This window comes from Pectinophora gossypiella, chromosome 25, assembly GCF_024362695.1.
Source record: "Pectinophora gossypiella chromosome 25, ilPecGoss1.1, whole genome shotgun sequence".
Taxonomy (NCBI): Eukaryota; Metazoa; Arthropoda; class Insecta; order Lepidoptera; family Gelechiidae; genus Pectinophora; species Pectinophora gossypiella.
In genome coordinates this window covers 9,318,085-9,334,974 of record NC_065428.1, presented here as the reverse complement: position 1 = coordinate 9,334,974, position 16,890 = coordinate 9,318,085, and the positions used below count along the sequence as shown (strand labels likewise).

General features: G+C 40.7%; 1 protein-coding gene and 1 long non-coding RNA gene across 2 annotated transcripts in view; both read left to right on the top strand.

The window, feature by feature from the left end:
- Nucleotides 1–16,890, top strand: part of LOC126378011 (kin of IRRE-like protein 1) — a 445,390-nt gene that overhangs the window by 309,614 nt on the left and 118,886 nt on the right. The window lies entirely within an intron of this gene.
- Nucleotides 7,321–16,890, top strand: part of LOC126378251 (uncharacterized) — a 37,624-nt gene continuing 28,054 nt past the window's right edge. The window contains exon 1 of the long non-coding RNA XR_007568066.1: nt 7,321–7,467. This is a non-coding gene — a long non-coding RNA (uncharacterized LOC126378251). The remainder of the gene's footprint in view (nt 7,468–16,890) is intronic.

Here is a 16,890-nt window from a genome sequence, read left to right as displayed (position 1 = left end):
AATTTCCGGTCGTTTAGCAACCCTTGTGCGGTTAAGTTGGACGCGAAATTGCACGTTTTTCGGAGATTTTCTTTTGTGTTAGATATTATTATAGTTGCCGTCTGGTGAATCGGCTATTATTTATTTTTGTTAAATAAAAGAAAAAAAATGTTTATGGGATTTTCGAACAACTTGTGGTCTGCGTTGTATCAAAGAATAAAGCATAGGTTTAGATTTTTTGCGCAGTAAAGTTCTTCGTCCCGCACCAATTTGTATCGGGCGCTGAGCTATATCTATGTCACCCCTCCGGGTTTTACTTTAGTCTTCCGCTGAGGAGTAAGGCCTCAAACTGGATGACAGCGGCAGCGGCGCGGCGGCGGCGGCGGTGCGGGGAGCGGCGCGTTCAAATGCTAAGACTTACATTGAAGTGTTCTCGATGGCAGCGACGCGGGGAGCGGAGTACGAGCGTTGCGCTCTAGTCGAGCGGTGTCTCTGCGTTTGAGTTGACGTAGTGACGTTCTATAGGGATTCAGATCTTCTTTTGCCCATAATAAATCGTACGAAACAAAATAACTACAATCGAAAATGCGTTCATTTGAGACACAAATCTATACCGCCGCAACACCGCGCGATCTGGCCGCTGGCATCGAGAACGGAACAGCGGCCGTCGCGCCGCTCCCCGCGCCGCTATCGCCCCCGCGCCGCCCCCGCTGTCATCCAGTTTGAGGCCTAAGGGGGAGAGCGCGCGGGTTGTCTGTCTCGCTCACACTTATGCAAGGCGACATATATAATTGTTCTTCTTATCGTGTGGGTTGTTTGGAATACTAGCCTCGTCGCCCCCCGTTCCCGTTGCCCTCCGAGTAAATTTTCACTGAACCCTGGCCTTTTTTGCTGAGCTGCGGCACCCATATACCTTTATGTTTTCCAACTAAATATTAATGTGTGTATATTTTAATGTTGTAAATGTATATGTGTGTCGTAGGTTTTACCTAAATAAACTTTTTATTATTATTATTTGTATGTCGTTTCCATATCTCGGGCCTACGGAGTCCCGGACTTTTGGAAGGCGTGCGTGGGGCCGAAGCCAACACGTAGAGGCCCCTTAAGACAGTTTAATCTAAATGTGGTGTGACACCAACTGGCGATTAAGCACTATGGGAGTGCATCCAAAGAAAATCCCCGGTTCATGTGACCACGGACTTGTAACCTCACTTGAACAATCAAATTCTAACGCGTGTCGAAACCCAGCCAATACGGAACTATGCTTCGAATCCGGGAAAATCCGCCGTCACGCGTACGCGAATGCGTCCGATGTATCGTGATTTTTTCAAACGTTTTTCCCCTTTTTCTTCTTTTCCCCTTTTTCCTCTTTTGCCCACTAGAGTCGTTACGAATATGAGCTTGGGATACAAATAGAAAGGTAAGCTTTGGTTTCAAATTGTAGTTAGTGTGTTGTTGGTGTAATTGGGCCGTTTTGGACTTTTGGTGGAATTATCTTTTGGTTTTTATTTAGTTACAAATCACTGTTGTGTTTAAGAAGAAGAAGAATAAGAATAAAATAAATTTATTAATTTATTTATTTCACCTGCTTGCTTCTCAGCCACGCGGGTTCGAACCCGCGTTATGAATTTATCTTAAGTGCAGTATTTAAAACACAGTTCGCTCGACCATTATAGACGGCGATACGGCTCACCTATCACGTTGGTCTAACAGAAAGCTCGGTGGGGTGTGGGTACTTAGTTCATCTTGCGATGGATGTACCCCTGACTACCCCAATTGAGATGTAGTCGTGGGGTTATGTTTATGTTTAAGGTTTTGTTTTATTCGTACTTCATATTTTGATTCTTAAATAATTGATGGCACGTGCTCGGTTAATAGGATTCATACCATAACCAACCAAATCTCCATTCGTTATCCTATCGTATTGTCTCTTGCTTTCTTATAAATCTTACCTTCCTTTCTACTCACTTTCCTACATATATTAGACACTCTACATCATCATTATCACTGCTAAGAGCCACGCTCTTGTAGGTGTAGTATTCTCCATGCTACTTTTTAGGGAAAAATAGAGCAGTGGTTTCCCTCTTATCTTCCACCACGCAGTACTTTGTCTGACGAGAGTGGGATGGCTCCCAGAAAAGTCTTATTCCAAAGCAGTACTAAGACTCTTGTCCTCCGCCTCTGAATAGTACTAACAGTTACTGCTGCCCTGTGTCAGGTTCAAGGTTACAGTCCCGTTGACTTGCCCCTTCCATCCTGCCAACTACACATCTAGTAGACACCTTTAACTTCCAAATATCCGAAACTAAAATATACATAAAGGTGGCACCACACTATGGTAACATTATTGTCCACGACTCACCGTTACTGGTAACATCAACCGGTACAATCTTATCTTATATATTTCTTATCGTAACTCCGACCTACTGCTGTCAAAATGTAGCACATTTCCTAACATTATATTTACTACAGGAAACCTTCGTGGCAGCAAAATCTCATTTAGGATCATTCAAATCGGCCGCAAAATTAATACAGGTTATTCAATTTGGACACTTACTGTAAGTTATTTTACTTTAAGTCCTAATGTTAATAGCCTCCGTGGTCTAGTGGTTAGAGCGTTAGGCTCACGATCTGGAGGTCCGGGTTCGATTCCCGATGGGGACATTGTCAGAATCACTTTGTGAGACTGTCCTTTGTTTGGTAAGGATTTTTCAGGCTTGAATCACCTGATTGTCCGAAAAAAGTAAGATGATTCCGTGCTTCGGGCACGTTAAGCCGTTGTTTGTATGTTTGCGGCAGTGACCAGTCTTGATTGATTTTAGTTAGTCTAAGTTGAGTACTTTAGAACTGACCTTTCTTTAAAACATCCCGAATCTAATCGTGGAGAGAAAACAATTTTTAAAACAATATTTACCTCAAGACGTATTTGAGCAAGTAACACGTAGAATTTGCTCACAGACATTTCGCTCAGAAATAAAACTGAGGAAGCGAGTAGTCGTATCAAGGCAAACATGATGTGAGCAAGAAACAGCGAGGTGGCACAATACAGTATACAGTGTACAGTGGTACAGCATACAGTGACACAGACATACAGTGATACAGGTAGCTCTGCAAATGTCAGACTGTATGCTCGGATTTTTAGCTGGCTAGCGCATTTGGGGCGTAAGGACTGTTGGGGGCGAAAGTGGATGAAATTTTACACTTTAACTTTTGAAAAATATTTGGTATTTATTTGTAGGATTATATTTTTAGTATTTATTTAGGTATGTGTGTACATGTACATTGACAAATTGGAGGTGTCCTTAGAAAAAGTTCAGTACGATCTTACTTTGAATCGGCGTGCGTGTATGAAACGATTGATGAATGTGGAGGAAGAAAGATAAGTGTGTCAGGATCGAAGCAACCCCCGGTGGGAAATAGGCGTAAGTTTATGTATGTATCTAAGTATGCTTTTTGTGTAAACGTTGTTAAAATACGAATTTATTTGCTGAACTGGGAGTTTTTTAACTGTTCTGCATATATACCTACGGATAATCTATTTGCCAATAGGTTCTGAGAAGTTTCTGATGGTTTATAGTTCTCTACACAACACCCATCCATTATAGACGGCGATACGGCTCACCACCTATCACGTTGGTCTAACAGGAAGCTCGGTGAGGTGTGGGTACTTAGTTCATTTTGCGATGGACGTACCTCTGACTACCCGAGCATATTATGTTATGTAGTTCTGTATACATTAGTAATGATTTCCGGTTTGAGTTCTGTCTCTATAATAAATCCAAAGCGCAATAAAATCCAACTGAAAAAAGTAACGGCCAAAAAAGTAAATCCCGCAAAAATTCGCCTCCTCAAAACGCAAAACCCCTATCTCGCGAAAATCTAATATGAAAATTAAAAGAAATGAAAAAGATCATAAAAGGCACTTTTTATCGCGACTGTACAATGGAAATTCGCTGCCTACCGAGCCGTGGCTTTTAATCTCGAATATTGCTGGCGACAATTTCAAACCCTCTCTCTATATCTCCTTTCTCTTTCTGTCTCTTTTTGTCGCTCTCTTTCTAATAGCTTATTGCCGCATCGGACAGGCGAGAGTTCAGTCCAGGATTCTCCTCTAGAGATTGCGTGTGACTTTTAAGGTCTTCGATGTCACTATCGGCCCAACTAGGGTCGATTATTTTTTGAAGGGTGGGACGGGTCGCTTACAATTACGGTCATGGTCCTTTAAAAGGTATGAAAGTAACCTTTAGGCGCACCCCGGACACTTCATACAAAAAACCTCGTTTGACACAGACACTACACGTTGACGTTATCGTACACGCGCATCTGTGTGTGTGACGTCTGACGCTATACGATTGAAGATTTAAAGTAAGACCGAGCGGGGGTGAGGTAAACCTAGCTCAGCCGCTGGTGGGGAGCGGAGAGTCGCCGTTCTATTTGTAGTATTTATTATTCCTTATTCGGTGTTTTAGGAAAGTATCCCATACAAGTTCATTAATAATGACTGAACTCCATTATCTCCTACGTAACCAATAGATAGCGAGCCGGATTAATTTAATTAATTATGTATCGTCGTATACATAAGGTACCGACTATATCCCAATGGATAATTGGAGGTATATATACATCGCAAGATGAACTTAGTACCCACACCTCACCGAGCTTTTTGTTAGAATGAGATTGGTGGCGAGCTGTTTCGCCGACTGTAATCTTATCTTATCTTATCTAGCCTAAAGTGTCCCACTGCTGGGCAAAGGCCTCCCTCCATTTCTTCCAGGACTCTCTCTCCAGTGCTTCCTCCGGCCAGCCTTCCAGGAAAGCATCCAAGTCGTCGCGCCATCTCCGCCTCGGTCTGCCGCGCCTGCGCCTGTCTCTATTCGGAGACCATTCTGTGGTGATCTTAGCCCACAGGTCGTTAGGCATCCGACAGACGTGACCTGCCCAATCCCACTTCAACTTGGCGCCTGCGTGGACCACATCCGCAATTTGAGTCTTAGAACGCAGCACGGTGCTTCTGACACGATCAGTCCGTTTCACACCCAACATGCTGCGTTCCATTGCTCGCTGGCAGACCTGAAGTTTGACCGACTGTAATAATAATAATAAATTAATATGTGTACTGTTGGTATACCTATCTAAATAAATAAATAAATAAATAAATTCATTTATTCTAGATTAACATATCCATATCTAATAAATTAAATTAATACAATTAGCATTCAAAATTATGATTATCAATTAAAAAACAAATAAAGTAAATTTATGATTATTTTATCCTAACTGGGGTGTGGAGGCTTCGCCAGGGCTCGTGTAGCGGGCTGGTGGGCCAGTCGCGTACCGCGCGTTGGTGGCATTGGTGGAAGCGAGCAGGCGGTTGATGTAAGGGTCGCGCCAACTGTCTTAGTGAAAACTGCACTTAAGATAAATTAATAACTCACTGGTGCAAGGCCGATACGGAGGTTCGAACCGGTGCTACCCGTTTGACAAGAAAGTCAATGTACCACAGGACAGGATATTATCTTCTTCTATCGTGTGGGTTGTGAGGTGAATAACCGACCTCATCAACCCTGGTGTCAGGGTTACTATTGAGCCGCCAAAGGCCCCTGACATGACTCATATAACGACTACGTACTTACATCAGTAAGTAGTAATGGGGACCAACGGCTTAACGTGCCTTCCGAAGCACGCATCGGAGGATAGTATAATTGTATCCTATTACACATAAGTAATACAGAGAAGAACTGCTGGAAACCGTACAGGGTGTTAGTGACATCGTAACGAAAGCTTTGAGGGATGATTCAGACCATGATTCTGAGTTGATATCAAGTTGAATTTTCTATCGCAAAATCTCTGTCTTTATTTAAGAGCTGCGCTCTTGTCGGTGGAGTAATCGTCATTCCTCTCTTCTTCCCGCCAAATCCTTTACCTCCCGATACGACACGACCTGCACCTTCTCTTTTATTTGTTTCATAAATGTTATCCTAGGTCTACCCTTTCCACTCTTCCCTTCGATTTTTCCTTCTGTAATGTTTGTTATAAATGAATCGTGTCGTATCAGGTGGCTAATCACATTAATTTGGTCAATCTATCGCAAAATATAGAATTGAAAATAATTTAAAAAAACCCAAAATGACGTGAATTTTGCGACGGTAATTTCTACTTGATATTAACTCAGAAACATGAGCTGAATTTAGTATCCCCCTCAGTATTCGTGACGTCATTTATATCATGTATTTTCTTATCTATAAGTATAGGTTGCTTGGCATAAATTTAGTGTTGAAACCATATCCGCCTTATTTACATGATCTGACTAGTCCTTTTGTCAAATAAATAACATATATATACGGTAAATGCGCGTGTAAGTATTTGACAGCCAAACGAAATTGAAACCAATTATCAAATAATACGATTGAACTTTGCTTGTCCGTCAGATACACATTGACTGCTTGTTGTTTCTTTATTAGTCTGTGGGCCAGTGGTTGAGCGTTGGGCTCACGATCCGGAGGTCCCGGGTTCGAATCCCGGTGGGGACATGTCACAAAAATCACTTTGTGATCCCTAGTTTGGTTAGGACATTACAGGCTGATCACCTGATTGTCCAAAAGTAAGATGATCCGTGCTTCGGAAGGCACGTTAAGCCATTGGTCCCGGTTACTACTTACTGATGTAAGTAAGTAGTCTTTACATGAGCCATGTCAGGGGCCTTTGGCGGCTCAGTAGTAACCCTGACACCAGGGTTGATGAGGTTGGTTCTCCACCTCACAACCCACACGATACAAGGAGACCATAAATAGGACGACACACACACAAAAACAACATACAATAGCAACATCATATGCATCATCGATTATCCCACTCTGCGCACCCCGTTAGAAATTATCGGCGTGTATTTAATTGACACTCCTATTTGTAGCATAATAACAAAAAATGTGTCTTAAAAGTAAGTTGATTCCGTGCTTCGGAGGGGACGTTAAGCCGTTGGTCCCGGCTATTGGCCGTAAAAACACCTCCACCAACCCGCAGTGGAGCAGCGTGGTGGAGTATGCTCCATACCCTCTCCGGTTGATTGAGAGGAGGCCTGTGCCCAGCAGTGGGACGTCACAGGCTATTTATGTTTTTATGTTTTATACTTATACTGTAATAGTTTCGTAAAAGAATTGCGTGATTTTACTCGGTAATCGATAAATACCGTGTAATCAATTTTGGCCACTCGGGATTTCTTTTTTATTTGTGTCGAATCGCTTTCGTTATCAATTCGGTGTAACTGTATCGATTATGACTCGTGCCGAACACTTCTTTCTTTTTTCTTTTTTTTTTATTAATTAAAACGTAAGTAAATAATGGCCCCGATTCCTGCAGACACCGCCTAATTTTATTTTAAGTTATATCCGTCATTTTCATATCCGTCGAAAAGGAAAGGGACGGATGATTCACAGCTCTTAATTTTAGGAAGAATGAGTAAATGAATGAATAACCCGGGCGAATCAAAAAGTACGTCGCTGGTATGCAATCTGTTTGACGTGCTGTCTACTTAACTGTGTCGGGTTATTGACGGACGTAAAATTTTTAGACGGTTGGTTTAGATTTGTGCTTAAAATTGACGTGTGTTCCATAAATTTTATGCTTGTCGATTACCCGTCCCTTTCCTTTTCAGCGGATAAGAAAATGACAGATATAACTTAAAATAAAATTAGATGGTATTTACAGGAATTAGCACCAATGTCTCGATTGAGTGGTGTCAACGATTAATTGTATTGTTGGCAGCTTGAGCACCAAACTGAAGATATTGAATTCGATTCTAGAGGTATATACATCCCACTGCTGGGCACAGGCATCTCCTTAACCTACCGGAGGGGGTATGGAGCATACTCCATCTCGCTGCTCCACTGCGGGGTGGTATAGGTGATTTTACGGCTAATAGCCGGGACCAACGGCTTAACGTGCCCTCCGAAGCATGGAATCATAATATTACTTTTTCAGACAATCAGGTAATTCAAGCTTGAAAAGTCCTTACCAAAAGACAGTCTCAAAAGTTATTTCGACAATGTCCCCATCGGGAATCGAACCCGGATCGTGAGCCTAACTCTCAAACTACTAGACCACAGAGGCTGTTAAGATATTAACTTCTTCACAATATATTATGTAGATGGGTCGTTCTTCTTTTTTATCGACAATAAAAAGACATTTTCCCAATTAATCGGACTTAACATCTTTAAAATTATAACGGCAATAAATATTTTAAAACATCATATAAAGATCTGTCCGTAAAGGACTATTTAGTGGTTCTCTTTATCTAGGTAACATACTTTTCTTTGCAGGCGCATTCCAAAAAATATTGTGACAGAGTGGCCCTTTTCATCGGAGACAGCATTTCAATATACCACTCTGTCACAAAATTTTGTGAAAAACAATAAAGCTACGGTAATAACTAATTGAGGGACCGATTAGTATTTTGCTTGTATTTTGAGTATAATAAGATAACTATATTTTTGGACAATGGAAACATGAAATAAAATTCTAAAACATAACTTATTAAAAGCAGTACGTAAGACAGATCATTGTCGATAAAAAAGAAGAACGACCCACATACCTACCTAACCTGGTTAGCCACCACTGGATTAAATTCTGATTTTCCCCGCGTATTTTTTGTCAGACTTCACACAAATATTTAAAGACCGTACTCTGGCTTCAAAGGTCTGTCTGTGTGGCAACGACGAGGTTAGACGTGTACAGAAATGTAATATTTTTTCGATGTTATTTTGTTTTGTACCTTCATATATTTACTTTTTTTTTTAAATGAACTTCTAGGGCCCTGGGTCGAGGTTTTTCTTGCAGCTTCTTTTCCCCGGCTATACAGGTTATGAGAAGCTGCAGTAGTTTTAGGCGGATGAGACGTTCGTTATGTAAAAAATTGACGATTCAAAGTGTAACTATGTTACCTATTGAATAAAGATATTTTTGAATTTTGAATACGGTGTACATAAATTCACGACTGATTCTTAAAGAATGAGCAGTGCCAGATTAGTATGTTCGGGAATCGACGGTTAAACAATCGACGAGCACTCTATTCAAAGGTTCATCAAGACATTACAGGTTTGATCACCTTATTGTCCGACAGTGAGATGATCCGTGCTTCGGGAGGCACGTTAAGCTGTTGGTCCCGGTTACTACTTACTGATGTAAGTATGTAGTCGTTAGGTACCTACACCTCACCGAGCTTTCTGTTAGATTAACGTGGCAAGCCGTATCGCCGTCTATAATGGTCGAGCCAACTGTGTTAGTGAAAAGTGCACTTATGATAAATAAACTTATTCGTGCAAGTTCGATTCCGGTGAACCACAGCACCACAATGACTATTCCAAAAAAGATAATTTAAAATTTAAAAAGACAAAAATACTAAAAGGTTTTTTGGGCCCTAATACTAGGTGTACTAGGTGTAGTAGGTAGACTCTATAGACTGACCATTCTCAAAAAATTGCTCGTTTCTGTAAATGGTAATTTATACAAAACATACATTTAAAAAAGGAAAATAATACACAAGAACGTATTATTCTACTCGAACCCTACTTAAAGCGTGCGATATGCCTTTTAGGCAGGCAACGGACCGCGAAAACGCGTGATCACGATTACAAAATGCGTGTAAGAAACACGCAATTAGCGTGTTGACGGATAGTTAACACGCATTGTGATATACGGCGTCGAGTGCATGCTTGTGTGACGAATTGACTACACTTTTAATGCATTAATTCAATGTGATTTATTTTTAAATTTCAATGAATAGAGTAGTTATTTGTTTACATTTCTTTTTATGTCTTTCTTGGGGTCGCGAATTAATAAATTCGAACAGTAACAAAATTATATCCCTGACCTACGGGGTATACTGTAGAACATTTGCCCAGGGATACGTGTGAAGACCTCAACGGTTGCAGAGGCGGAGATGAGCGCCATCGGTACGTCAATGCAGGACGGAAGGGGCAAGTCACAGGGACTATAACCTGGAACCTGGGACAGAGGGCAGCAGTAACTGTCAGTACTTTTCAAAGGCGAAGGACAGGAGTCCTAGTTCGGCTTTGAAATAGACTAATCTGGGCGCCATCACACTCGCGTCAGACAGAGTACTGTGGGACAGAAAGCAAGAGGGAAACCACTGCCCTGTTTTTCCCTAAAAAATAGCATGGAGAGGAATGCTATCCAAGAGCGTGGCTCTTAAATCAGTAATGAACAAAACTATGCATAATTTAATATGAAATTACTTCTTACAAGTCTATTAGAATGTTTCCTACGCTCCATTGCGTGGGTAAGTGCCATGTCCTGCAAATTGTACGTCATAACTCCATTTTAAACTGGTGCCGAGTTTTATATGATTATCCCTCTGGGAAGTGGGGCGTTCATCGCGTTTTAAATGGTGGGTGGTAATGTGGTGTTACGTTTTTTTTAAATTGCTGTTGATAAGATTTAGTTGATATAATTATGTGACCTAACTTGTGATTGGGTAGTCTGCTAGGTCAAAGATAAGTTGTGAAATTCTGATTACTAAATAAAGACAGTTCTTAAGGTGGCAAAAGTAATTTTCTTTTTCTATTTAATTTTCTTACGAATTTTTATCTTCTTACTGTTTGTTGTAAGAACGTAGTCGTTACTTGAGTCACTTCAGGGGCCTTTGGCGGGTCAATAATAACCCTGACACCGGGGTTGATTAGGTTGGTCATCCACCTCATAACCTACACTATAGAAGAAAATAAAGAAAAAAGCGTGATGAAAAGTGCGATATTTCATCACGCTTTTCTATGACGTCACAGGTTGCTTTTTCATATAAATTCCATAGTAATTTCGTGTTTTGACGTTTAGTAAAAAGTAATTGATTTGACTATTTGAAAACTACCCTATTAGGCTGGTTTTCCCTTCAAGTCATTGTAGTCCTGTATGTCACCGCGTTACTTCTAAAATTGGAAGGTTTCGAATTGTCATTGTGTGCGTTACTACATACTAAAAGGTTATTATAAAGTTAGTGATATGAATGCATGGGATTAACTGTCTGAGAACTGATATTAGGCAGCTAAATTACTCTATTGTATAATCATATTTTATAGTAGTAGTTAATGCCATCTGCGGCAAATCTACAATAAGTCACGTCAAAAAAAAAACTACATAGTTCATACATAAAATAACAAAAATATACCATAACAAAAATCAACATAATTAAAAGCATTACCTTCCACCAAAATCTGAACTTAAATTGCATTTTTAATTAGAGTAAAGTCGGCCATATTTTAGAGCGTTAATCCGAAACTCTGTAAATTCGCGTTGAAAATTTCAGGGGAAAAACACGTTTAAAAAGTAGGAGCTGTCACGGCTTATCTTTGAGATAAGCCGGCGCGAGAGCGCGTGACGGGAGTGTGGGGTGTCACGAAAATGAACCGAGTACGACTTTTTTGAGCACGACTGTACTTTAGTTGCGTATAGTTATGTTTTCTTACGCGTTGGAGATTGTGGGCGTCAGTATCCAACGGCCCTATCTCACTAGTACAGTCATGAGCAATATAATGTACCCACTTTAGGACTCTGTCGTACTAACATATTTGACATTTAGTGAGACTTACAGTTCAATTGACAGCCTCCGTGGTCTAGTGGTTAGAGCGTTAGGCTCACGATCTGGAGGTCCGGGTTCGATTCCCGATGGGGACATTGTCGAAATCACTTTGTGAGACTGTCCTTTGTTTGGTAAGGACTTTTCAGGCTTGAATCACCTGATTGTCCGAAAAAGTAAGATGATTCCGTGCTTCGGAGGGCACGTTAAGCCGTTGGTCCCGGCTATTAGCCGTAAAAACACCTCCACCAACCCGCAGTGGAGCAGCGTGGTGGAGTATGCTCCATACCCCCTCCGGTTGATTGAGGGGAGGCCTGTGCCCAGCAGTGGGACGTATATAGGCAGTTTATGTTATGTTATGTACAGTTCAATTTGTCAAAAAAGTTAATGTGACATGGTACCAAAGTGTATACATACCGAACATCTTGTTAGCGCGCACAACAAAATGTATGCAGTTAGGGACTATCCAGGTTACGTTCTTCAACATCAATATAGATAGAAAGAAAGAAAGAAAGAAAGAAACATTTATTATTTAGGACACCACAGACACGGATTACATATATATACATTATAATGACATCACAACAGAAGTCAACGCACACACGAAATATTTTCTATATAGAAACATGGAAAACGAACACAGAAACATGGCGTTGTACAGTTTGTTTCTTCGTATAACCTATTTATTTATTTATAAATTATTTTTTTATTTATTTATTTATTTGTACACAATGAAACAGACACAAGAAACATACAAAGAAAACAGATAGTACAGGCAAGCTAACCTAACCTTCTGGTTTCATGGATACAAACATATGCGTCTTTCGTCTTTTTGTTTATCTACATGGACTCTTTTTATCACACCCAGGCACAATTACATCTTCTACCCATTATTACATACATACATACATAAACTCACGCCTATTTCCCACCGGGGTAAGCAGAGACTATAGAATTCCATTTGCTTCGATCCTGACACACTTCTCTTGCTTCCTCCACATTCATCAATCGCTTCATACACGCACGCCGGTTCAGAGTAGATCGTATTGAACCTTTTCTAAGGACATCTCCAATTATTATTATTATTCTGATCAAAATAAAGAGAAGCAATATAGGTAGCGACATAAATCTTTACATAATGCGACCCAAATATCAAGCAGCAATTATTTTTATACATATATGCTTCTGCCATTACATTGTATGTTGTAATAAATATGTATTCGAGTGATGAGAAAATAGGTATTTATTACGTTTCAACTGAACAACGCCATCTATACTATATTTATTTTATTTTATTTTATTTATTTTTATTTTTTTAAATAACGTCTAGGGCCCTGTGCCGAGGTTTTTCTTGCAGCTTCTTTTCCCCGGCTATACAGGTTGTGAGAAGCTGCAGTAGTTTTAGGCGGATGAGACGTTCGTTATGTAAAATTGACGATTCAAAGTGTAACTATGTTACCTACTGAATAAAGATATTTTTGAATTTGAATTTCATACAGGGTCACATCGCAACGAAAACTTTGAGGGATGATTCCGACCATGATTCGAAGATGTGCAGCTGAAGCTGCAGCTGCAGTAGTTTTAGGCGGATGAGACGTTCGTTATGTAAAAATTGACTATTCAAAGTGTAACTATGTTACCTACTGAATAAAGATATTTTTAAATTTGAATTTGATGATATCAAATAGAATTTTCAATCGCAAAAGTATGGCACTGAAAATAATTTAAAAAAGCCAAAAAAAAATCATGAATTTTCCGACGGTAAATTTCATTTGTTATCAACTCAGAATCATAGTCTGAGTCATCCCCTTCAGTATTCGTTACGGTGTCACTAAAACCCTGTTGTCTGTATTAGAGTAGTGTGATACAGACCCGTGTATGTGTTAATGTCGCCTCACACATACCAGTTTCTGTGTTAGTGTCACACAGACCACACTGAACTGACTGTTGCGTTCCGTGTGTCGAAACACCCAAATCCCCTGGTAGCTGCGGCTTCCGAATACATCCCGCTTAGGGACGGTACTGAAAAGTATCGGCGTCCGAAGGACGTAATCTACGATCCCGACGACCCGATTACTCTAGCCATAGAGGCAGCCAATCAGCTCGCGACACCAAACACTTCAGGACCCCGATACCGACCCCGCCGGCGTGGTCGACGATTTCCCTCATTCAGCGCTTATCGCTATCGACCCACTAGGGTTGATTAATTCTTTCAAATATCCTTCCTCTCAGACGACGCCCTGAGCCGAGGTTCGCGCCCAACTGGGCACCCTCAGGCCTGTTGTCTTAAACGTTGTACCGGGTGAGAGCCTTCAGCGCTCCCCATTCGTCCGGCCGAGTAGTTAATGCCATCTGCGGCAAATCTACAATAAGTCACGTCAAAAAAAAACAACATAGTTTATACATAAAACAACAAAAAAACCATAACCAAACAAAAAACAAAATAAACATGTGTCGTAATGTTTGCGGACGAGTGGAGTGCAAAGTTGAAGTATGAACTATTTGCTCATACTTGTATGACACGCGTTTCGCTGTCACTTGGCCCTTCCAACCTCTTCTATTCCGTGGTTAAAGCCCTTGACATAATTCGGGGTGACGGAACGGCAGGTTATGTTGTATATTTCAGCCGATATTTCGTTTCGTTATACAAAGTAATGAATTCCACAGGAATATAAAATATGTTCTCCATCATAATAGGGTTGCTTGTAATCTCAAGGGCGGACCGTGTTATGGTATACAGAGCAAACATTACAATAACAATAGGCACAATCTGAACTTCCCCGTAAATATATTATTGGATCGAATAATTTATGATTTGATGCGAGGTTCCGAATATTCTGTTCGGATATTGACTTGCTCCTTCTGTTTATGTGAGGGTAACATTTTGGACTACTATGTTTTATCCTTCATGGGAAAACAGGGAGTGTTACTCAAACAAACATTATTATGTAGTGTGTACCTCCACACACTCGAGGAGCTCGGTGGCGCAGCGGTTAACGCGCTTGGTCTGCGATTGTTGAAGTTAAGCAACTTTCGCAAAGGACGGTCATAGGATGGGTAACCACAAAAATAAAAAAAAGTTTTCATCTCGAGCTCCTCCGTGCTTCGGAAGGCACGTTAAGCCGTTGGTCCCGGCTGCATTAGCAGTCGTTAATAACCATCAATCCGCACTGGGCCCGCGTGATGGTTTAAGGCCCGATCTCCCTATCCATCCATAGTGAAGGCCCGTGCCCCAGCAGTGGGGACGTTAATGGGCTGATGATGACCTCCACACCTATATTATATGCAAGTGCTCTGTATCTCTCTATGTTATATACCACATTAACAGGCAGACAATAAACGACCGTCTTAGAAGACACACGTCTCTTATTTAACTCCACAACTCCGGCGTCCCACAGTGCAATTATTACTGGCCCATTTGATCCCACTGCTGGGCAAAGGCGTGTCACACACCGGCCATTTCATGCCAATGACCTCGTTTTACACCGACACTAAACGTTGACGTTATCGTACACGCGCATCTGTGTGTGTGACGTCTGAGGGCTGCCAACTGAAATACCTTTTTTAACCGGCATTACTTACTTAGATAGGTACTACTACTTCGCAAGAAGCTTTTGTAATCATCAGTTAATATCAAAAAATATTTTTTCGAACAATCTGCTCGGGTTTTATAAATTTACAACATAAATAAATAGACATTACACTACACTTCACTTGAATATTCACTGAACTTATAAATTGCAATCGCGTTATTATTATATTAAGCACTTAGCCTAGGTACAATTTTATAACGTGTATTTTCTCAGATCATTTTCCGAATCATACGAAAGAACGTCGGCATCCAATTTTAAAATTCGAATCTATAAAAATATGGGGATACAAATTAAAAACAATGTTCCGCGCGCAGCCCTTACGATTGAAGACTAAAGTAAGACCGAGCGGGGGTGAGGTAAACCTAGCGCAGCCGCTGGTGGGGGGTGAAGAGATACTGTTCTATGCGTAGTATTATTCCTTATTCTGTGTACGTATCTTTGCACAAGGCGCGGTCCTGTGCCAAGTCTTGAATATCAAGGACTGCAAATTAACTAATTCAAAACTTGTGGTTCTGATAATGTCATCGTCTCTCTAGCGTTATCCCGTTCTTCACGGGGTCCGCTTACCTAACCTGAAGATTTGACAGGTCCGGTTTTTTACAGGAGCTACTGCCTGTCTGACGTTCCAACCCGTGAAGGGAAAACCAGCCCAATACAGGCTAGGTCACATACCTCCGAAACGCATTTCACGAGAATGTGGGTTTCATCGAGATGTTTTTCTTCACCGCTGGACGCGTGATAATAATTTATGATTTTTTTATCAATTGATTAGGCACATCAGCAGTACAAACACACAACAATTAATATAACTTTCTTAAGGCTAGTACTAGTGTTTGCACCAATTGCAGACGTGCACAGCTTATGTAATTAATATATGTATATAAAAAAAAAGAACGGAACAACAAAAGGTATGAAAAGTTACAGCCAGGCAACACTACAACAAAAAAAAAGAAGAATAGGTACAAGAAAAAAACTATTAAACCTAAAAATATAAAAACTATAATCCTTAATTTGAGTTCGTAAAAAAACTGGAATAAATTCGAACCTGCAACTTCACAGTGAAAATCAAGCGTTCTTCCAACTGGGTTACCCCGGCACTATATTGTCTCTTCTTTTTTATATAATAAGTAATAATGGTGGATCTGATAATGTATTTACTTACAAAATATGAGGAAGGAAACAAGGTCGAAAAATACGTATTATATTCAAGCCTCCTCCCTAGAGGATTAGGCAGAGGTCCAGCGATTATACAACTTTTCACTTCAAATAATACTTTATTTGATAAATCATATCAAACAAACTTCCCTTTATTGTTGAAAAAAGTATTAACTTTATGTACACGTGCCGAATTAGGGTCGTGTCACACAGACCCGTGCTGCGTTAGCCTCGTGTCACATAGACCTGTGTCTATTTCAGCCTCGTACATACGTAACGGCCTCCGTGGTCCAGTGATTGAGCGTTGGGCTCGCGATCCGAAGGTCCTGGGATCGAATCCCGGTGGGGACATATCACAAAAATCACTATGTGATCTCTAGTTTCGTTAGGACATCACAGGCTGATCACCTGATTGTCCAAAAAGTAAGATGATCCGCGCTTCCGAAGGCACGTTAAGCCGTTGGTCCTGGTTACTACTTACTGATGTAAGTAAGAAGTCGTTACATGAGTCATGTCAGGGGCCTATGGCGGCTCTATAATTATCCTGACACCAAGGTTTATGGGGTTGGTAATCCACCT